We start from the raw sequence: 8,255 nt of genomic DNA, 5'->3' as shown, positions 1-8,255 counted from the left end.
TCTGGATTTCTCCATGCACTCCTTACATATTCTCACGATGTTTTATTCCTAAGCATCTCTACTCCTAATGGAGCACTTGGTGAATAGTCCGTGCGGTTTTTTTTCGCTGGTTTATTTTCGTCATCCTCCCACCATCGTTTTTTTTCGTCATCCTACCATGTCTGCTCTACCCTCCATCGAAAAAAACCAGGGTAACAAAAAACCCTGGGATCGATCCCTCGTTCACACAGCAGATCAATCTCCGTCGCCGCCCGACCGCACGCCCGATCCACCCCTACGCCCAATCCACGGCGGATCCATCTCTGTGCCGCGCCGATCCATCCCTCTACCGCGGCCGATCGAAACCTTCACCGTCGCAGAAGGCCGCCGCCCTCCACTTCATGAGCCGGAGCGATCGCGTTGAGGATCTGCCGGCCTCACACGTCAGAGCCGCCGCCCTCGCACGAGGGATCCGGCGACGGTGCGCTTCAGGAGGACGTCAATCCCCCAGATCCGACGCTGTTCCCGTTGAGGGCATGCCGCCGATCACGTCCAGGTTCCCCCGCCGATCGCCTCGGTGCCGCCCGTCGGTGCGGCGGACCCGGCGGCAGCTGACGGGTGTGGAGGGAGGTTGGGTAGATCCAGTGCATGCTGAACTGCTGATGAACCGGCTCTAGCACTCAATCCCTACCAAGGGCCAGCGTGGTCTCTAGAAGAGGTGAGGATGCCCTTCGATGAGCCTGGGCAAAGCCTTTGAATCAGGACACGCAATTTGATCCAGCAATTAGCAATATAACCATGGTGTTTACGTATTATTTAATGGAGAATGGTTGGATCTAGCTCCGCCCCTGTTTCTTTTGCAGATTGATTTGGTGTTTGCGCTGGTATTGACCCCGTCGTCATGGTTGTTTGTGGTTATCACAGGTTTGGTCCCAGCATGGTTGGTGATTCCCAGGGTTGCCGGTCTTCATCTCTCCTGTCCAATGATTCTTTTACTATTACAGTTGAAGGCGTCTGTGATTGGTGTGCAAGGCAGACTTGAGGGACGACCAACAGAACATCCTTGAGAAGACGATGGCACCCATCATGTAATTGTTCCATGGGATTGTGACCTGCATTGAGATTTCAGTGCTCTGTGCTTCGCCAGACTGAGATCAAAAAGACCCCCATTGTATCAATTTACATTCGTAACACTTTATTATGTCAATTTGTTGATTGTTCATAATGACACTGGATATTCTAACAGTTGCTCAGCCTCACGTAATATTCCAACAATGTATATTTTTTGTAATTTTCATTGTTCGTTAAAGTTCTAGATACTATGCTCGAGTAGAGTAGGTTTACTATAACAATTTTTTTAGGAATAACAGGTGCAGAAGGTCTTCTACCATCCGTGGTGTGAGGGTTTTGAAGGAGATATTAATTCTATGTGACCATGACAGGATGGTATGCATTCTTTTTGTACTTGAGATTCTTAGATTTCCAGTGGAGTTTTGGTTTCTCCTGCTGAGATCGTACACTAGATGTTTATAGTATGCATTCAAGCTATTCCCACACCTAAGGTCTGTTAGTGTGGAATCTTATTTTCCTGTAGTGTGATTACTATATGCACTCATTTGCGTGCTTTCTCACTTATATTTGTATAATCGGCATTCTGCAGAAATAGGGGAACAAGATTCAGGTATATGATTTGAGGTTCGTAGTGGAGAAGAGCTGTGAGAAACTGCAGTTGCCTTCTTTTATTGGTATGGACTATGAACCGACCGCATCTTTTCACTTCCCTTCGTAGCTCTTGGGTTACATGTTAATTATGAACTGAGATAAGCAAAATATATAGTCCTGACATGAGGAGCCTAATATTTTAGACGGCCATTTAAGCACGTTATTATCAATTATTGATTCTGTAATATTTATTAGCAGTGCATCGCTAGAATTGTTTTTTCCTTATTTTACCTATTAACTAGGATGAACATGTATTCTCTTCTTATAAGAACTACATGCATTGCACTAAATCTGTCAACGTTATTAGTACCACAAACTTCTGTAGGTAAAACTTATATTTAACCAAAGTTTAATGTCCATTTCGAATCACTTGTTGTTTAAGATTTACACTGCATTGATATGAGTAAAAAAATGACCTTGTTTTTTGTTTCAATTTTGGGGTGATGCATTAAATATTTAAGGCAGTTTTGGCAGAACAGGGGAAGTGCACACATTTGATGATTATTTTTTCTGTACAATTGATTTATTTGATCAAAAAGTATGCAGTTAGCATGTCTTGCCGTTGTTTTAAAAGCCATTTCCTGATAGAAAATACACATCAATTGTGTTTTTTTCCCTACAGCAACACATGGACTATTATCTTTTCTTTTTGGCAATCACAGGGAACAAATACTATGGGGATCAAGTCGGGGATTCATGGCAAGGGATTGACAAATTTTTATCAAAGCAGTTTGCTACACACTGCAGTGTGAAAGAAAATCCGTTTCGAAAAAAGTGTGACAGAAAAGGTGTGCTATTGTTTCCACATCTCCTTTTGCTAATCACTAATGTTTTTCCCAAGTCTTCTCTTCCTTTTTGTATTGACCTAGAAATAGTTTTAGCATTGGAGTTAGTTTCTTCGATGTTTTCATTGTTCTTATCGGGAAGTGTGAAGTGAAAATCCCAAGTCCCAGGTTTGCATAGGCCCTTATTACTGGTGTGCTGGTATGGACACATGAGGGGTGTGCTATGGATATTTTTATGTGAGATATTTGTTTCTCATTTTAGTGGTCATTCAAGTGTGAGTTATGTGTATCTGTAACATGCAATTGAGTGCCGAAACTTTCATTATACCTTATCAAGGCCATTTACAGGTTTACATGAGCATTTAGTTAGCAGCCTCATGACCTCAACTATGCATTATCTGTTGATCTAACTATCTCCTAATCTTTTTTCTCAGATTTTAGTTACCCATTGCTTACACAATGATAGTAAGACCAATTGCAGGGATGTTTGATCTTGCTCTTGTTCTGCATGGAGGTAGGGTACAGTTGATGTTTCATGTTTGGTGAAAGAAAAGGAGCTTCCTATGTGGATTTCGGGCAAGACATACATTCTGCTATACATTAGTAGATTAATTGCTTCTCTGTGTAGGGGGACGATTAGTGATTAAATCTCTCGGTCATGTTTCATGATCATCCAATTAATTTACCCCCATCTATGCATAAATTGGTCTGATTGAGTTGTGCCATTTTTATATAATAATCTATATTGGTCCTATATATGACTAGAACAATATGATACGACGCACATCGGTCTGCTTTACTGGCATCTACTCCCTCCGTTCCATATTACTTGTCGCTGATTTAGTACAAAGTTGTACTAAATCAGTGACGAGTAACAGCGACAAGTAATGTGGAAAGGAGGGAGTATCTTTCATGGTGAAGGAGGGGAGGCACTCGTGTGGAGCTGCGAAATGTTCAAGGAGATACGGCTGATTAAACTAGGTTATTTTAAAGTTCTTTATGGTTCATGTTAGCTATCTATCAGTAATAGTACAACCTTGATTTTTATGTGGTTCATGTTTACCTAACCATCAGTAACATTACTTTCTGTTGGAGACTTTTTACAGGAGGTGCTTATAAAATGATATGAACAAGTAAAAAATTTGGATCGCGATCATCTATTACCAGTCATTGATCAAAATCTAGAATTCTTTGTTGTGTGCCGCATGGAAAAGACAGAGATTATTTGATATATTCGATAGCGCAATATAATTTTCTCTTGCATATTTATAATCTGCCATTTGAATCATGTTTTCTATGTTGTAGTCCAATCAAGACAATTTGCAGCTTTGGTGTTGTGACGTTGGTGGCCGTGCTCAGCGGCAATGGGGGACTGTTGTTGATGGCTGACCTGAGATGCCAGCGAAGGAACGAGAGTCAATGAGGAGTGCACGCCATGGGTTCGTGAACTGGCCAAGCCACCGTTGTTCGTTTGGTAATGTCCGACGCATTAGAGGCATAGTATGACTTGAGCCGATTTTGACGTCATCTATCAACATCTGACGAAGGGGAACCTGTCCTGGTTTCCATCTTGATGGTAAGTTCTCTAATCTTCTATCTCATGGGTTGTGATGTGGTTGCTTTCATTATGGCTTTTGACAAAGGATTGTAATTAGCTTATGTCCTTCACACGATTGAAATTCCAGTGATATTATCAATCTTCAGTGAGCAGTTATAATGAACACCATCTCCCCACACCACCACACCCAAATGGACTAGGATAGACTGATGTTTCATGTGATGTGCTTTAAGCTATGTTTCAGCTTGTCTCGACCCAGCATGTATTTTTAGTTTCAGTTGTTGAGCTCTGCACTACAAAACCGAGAAAGACCCAAGGCTTTTTACAGGTTGTGATTTATCATTGACACAGTATGGGTAGAAACTTTTTGGTCTAAATGAGAAGAACAAAAGTGTCAGGGATGTTTTTCGACCATTTCTTTTACCTAGCTTCTGATTTCTATTATCAGAAACACATTTTTTGGACCTACAGGAAAAGATATGTAAATAGAGGATTTGCCGAAGCTTTTTGAGTCCCCGGTGCATACTAAATACAGTAGTGTTTATGCATGTTAACAATCTAGAAAATTGCTCCAAAATAACACTTAAAACATGTAAAAGAAGAAAAAAAATCCATTCTAAATTCTAAAATCATCCTTCAGTGTATGCAGCAAACCGCTTACTTTATGATCTGATTAAAATCGCAGGACTTAACATGATGCATGCAAGGATATACTAAAACTATCACACCAAAGGCGAGGATCCTTGATCTCCACCATAGCGATGAAGCCAGTGTAGGAGTCGCCGTCTTCGCCAAGGATAGTCACAATGACGGAAAGGTATAATAACAAATTAATTATTGTAGAACATAATTTTGATGAATTTTAGTTATATTGGATCATATTTAGTGGTTTCACTACCAATATAGAAAACCGATACCAGTTGTACGTTTCCAGCCATGTCTATTTTAATTGCTATTATTTTTATAGAATAGATCCATGGGAGCAAGAAGAGGGAGGGCAACATATTTTAGGATCGTGGTGCGAGTATTAAAGGAATGTATAAATGCATGGGCAATATGTTGCTATTTCATGACATATGTGCTTATTAATTGAACATTCTGATATATTACGTGCACCTTTTAAGTTTTATTATTAGTTTCCATGCTATACTGTGTTGATGTCTCATGATTTAATTAAACTTTCTTTGAGCTATATATTATTGTTTTGGCACCACTGTTGTTGAATATGTGATAGTTAAAAGTTATATTGTGTCTTCCCTTGATTTTGTTACTTCTTTTCCATTGAGAGAAACAAAGGTACAAGGGAAATTATATTATGTCTTCTCCTGATATCGTGTTTGATGTTGCTGCTAGAGTCTGGCCACACCGCCTATTCACATAAATCATCATATTGGCAGCCTGGAATATTTGGAAACAAAGAAATAGATGCTAGTTTGAGGGTATGAAGCCTTTTGTTCTCATGCATAGGGTTATCCCTGACTTCTCTGTTTTTTAGATTTACATGCTATCTTTATGTGTGCTTTGTTACTATTTCTCTTTTGTTCTAGGTCTACTTTCATGATGTAAATATTTGTACACTGTGCGACTTATATATATACTAGGCAAAGAAAAGAAGGAGCCTCTCCTGATGTTTTCTCTATTAAAAAATATTTATCTCAAAGTACACTAGAAATGTATAGAAACACAAAAGCGCTACTTGCTCTGTTCATGAAATACATATCTTGTAACCATAGTGTGGGATATGCATGGGTTTAACCCACTCAACTATATCGAAGACTTGAAATTTTTCTTCTCCCGTTCCAATTAACAGGCTGCAAGCCGAGGTTGTCTTTTCCTTGTTTCTATGAGGTGTCGTAGTTCTTCTATTTTAATTAACCGCATTATCATAAATACAAAGAATCTCATCTGTTTTAGGTGAGTATCAAAGAAAGAAGCATGTGATACGATTCTAGCTATTTTTCTTTGCAAGCGTGATTTTAATCCTGAGGTAGGAGGGTTCATACAAGTGGAACTATCATCTCTCATGCTAGGCTTAGAAAATAAAAATGAGAGAAATTAGCAATTATTAATGTATAACATTGCAAAATTGTATGGAAAATTTATTTATTTTGTCAGAACTTTTAGGTGGGTGTGGATGGAGAATGTTGGAAGACATTCAAAGGTAGGATGATGGGAATGCCTATGGCAATTTGGCAAACTTGGAGAAAACAGATGCGATTTTGAGTTAATGTAGAGCTGAGGGCAAGCTGCTCGTATTCATCTGTTTGGCCAGGAGTTAGGGATGATGGGACTCAACAATTAGATCGATTTGGAGTGAACACAGATTTGGAGTAGGGTGACAACATAGGAAAGTTTTATTTTTGAGACAAACATAGGAAGGTAATAGCATAATGTTCAAAGAGATGAGTTGAGGGGATCGTGATAGATTCATTTGTTGGCCCGTGGCAACGCACGAGCGTTTTACTAGTGTTAGTTACTGTACACAATGGAACTGAACATGTAGACCAAAAGAGACGAGCCTTGCATGGCAATAAAATTTCATGTAGATATCGCTCCATGGTGGGTGCGAAGGCAGCCCCCTCCACCTATTTCGGCTTGTAATCAATAGGAAGATAACTATTCTGAGGGGGATTCAGACGGAGAACATCTCTCCTATTTACCCCTTGAGGTCTTCGCTCTAACTTGGCATGCTGTTGTTGGTAATATCATGCATATGGTGCCTTGCATTTCTTACTTTATACATAAAAGATGTCATCTTCTTAGTTTAGACATCCTTTCTGTGAATGCAATCTGTTTAGTTTCCTTATCGTATACGTGAATCATGCAATGCCATCTTGTTTAGCCAGACATCATATATGTGAATTTTGGAAGGCCACCCTGGTTACCCAGTCATCTTATATGTGAATTATATCATGCAATCATTTTTTATTACGTATTAAATTTGTCAACAATTTTAGTACATTCAATTACTCTTCCTGTGCATCAGCCATTCGACACGATCATGGAAAAATCTGGAGTGGAAACAAGGTCTTCAGAGCAGACAATGCTATCTGACGAAGCGCATGTCTTGCTTGTTACGGATAGCTCCTCAGAGAACGATTCAAAGACAGATGACCAGTCCTATCTCCCCCCCCCCGAGGTGTATGATCTAACTTGGCAGGGTTATATTGCTCATATCGGGCATATGGTGTCGTGCACTGGCATGTTAGTTGCTTAGTTTAGACATGCTTTGTATGAATGCCACCTCTTTAGTGTCTAGTTATCATGTATGTGAATTTTGCAATGCCATCTTGTTGCAAGACATTATATATTTGAATTATGCAATGCTATCTAGTTGCAAGGCATTATTTATGTGAATTACGCAATGCCATGTTGTTTAGCCAACCGTCATATATGTGAATTACATCATGCTGTCCTTTTTTGGTATTACTCATTGCATTTTGCGACAACGTTTGTATATTCAATTGCTCTTCATGTGCATTAGCCATTTGAAGTAGTGATGGAAGTATCTGGAGTGAAAACAAGTTCTTCAGAACAGACAATGCTACCTGCTGAAGCAGATATGTTGCTGCTTACAGATAGCTCTTCAGAGGAGGATTCGGAGGCAGATGAGCAGTCTTTTTATCCCCCTGAGGTGTATGCTCAAACTTGGCAGAGTTATATTACTCATATCATGCATATGTTGTCTTGCAATGCTTAGTTTTTACATCATATACATAATATTGAATGCCATCTCCTTAGTTGACACATCATATATGCGATTGCCCTCTGCTCACTTGCTTAGTATATAAATCATATATTTGAATTATATCATGCCATTATGTTTACATAGACAACGTGTATCTGAATTATGGCATGCCAACCCATTTTCTAAAGACATAATATAGTTATATCATCTCATCCTATTTATATAGTCATCATATTTTGAATTATGTCATTCTATCTATGAATTATATCATGAAATCATTTTTCCATCGACGACATGTTTGTGAATTATGGCATGCCAACCACTTTAATCGACACATTGTATAGTTATATCATGTCATCCTGTTTACATAGTCATCATATTTTGAACTATGTCATTCTATCATGTTTAGTTAGCCGTCATACATGTTAAATTGTGTCATGCTATCCTGTTTAATTAGCCATCATATATGTGAAATTATGTCATGCTATTCTGTTTGGTTAGACAACATAAATGTGAATTATTT

At 39.1% G+C, this 8,255-nt stretch overlaps 1 long non-coding RNA gene across 9 annotated transcripts; it reads left to right on the top strand.

Moving 5' to 3' along the window:
* The first annotated feature begins 210 nt into the window (after positions 1–210).
* On the top strand, positions 211–7,080 carry LOC119322803. Of its 9 annotated transcripts, XR_005155857.1 has the most exons (7): positions 211–697; positions 904–1,425; positions 1,640–1,724; positions 2,364–4,062; positions 4,730–4,861; positions 5,398–5,483; positions 7,031–7,080. It is a non-coding gene; the product is annotated as an uncharacterized LOC119322803 (long non-coding RNA). The 9 variants fall into 9 exon arrangements; XR_005155858.1 differs by lacking the exon at positions 5,398–5,483; XR_005155851.1 differs by having other exon boundaries at positions 4,730–5,483.
* Positions 7,081–8,255: the final 1,175 nt, after the last annotated feature.

Source organism: Triticum dicoccoides, chromosome 1B, assembly GCF_002162155.2.
Source record: "Triticum dicoccoides isolate Atlit2015 ecotype Zavitan chromosome 1B, WEW_v2.0, whole genome shotgun sequence".
NCBI lineage: Eukaryota > Viridiplantae > Streptophyta > Magnoliopsida > Poales > Poaceae > Triticum > Triticum dicoccoides.
The sequence above is the reverse complement of the archived record's forward strand: the minus strand, read 5'-3'. Positions and strand labels throughout refer to the sequence as shown.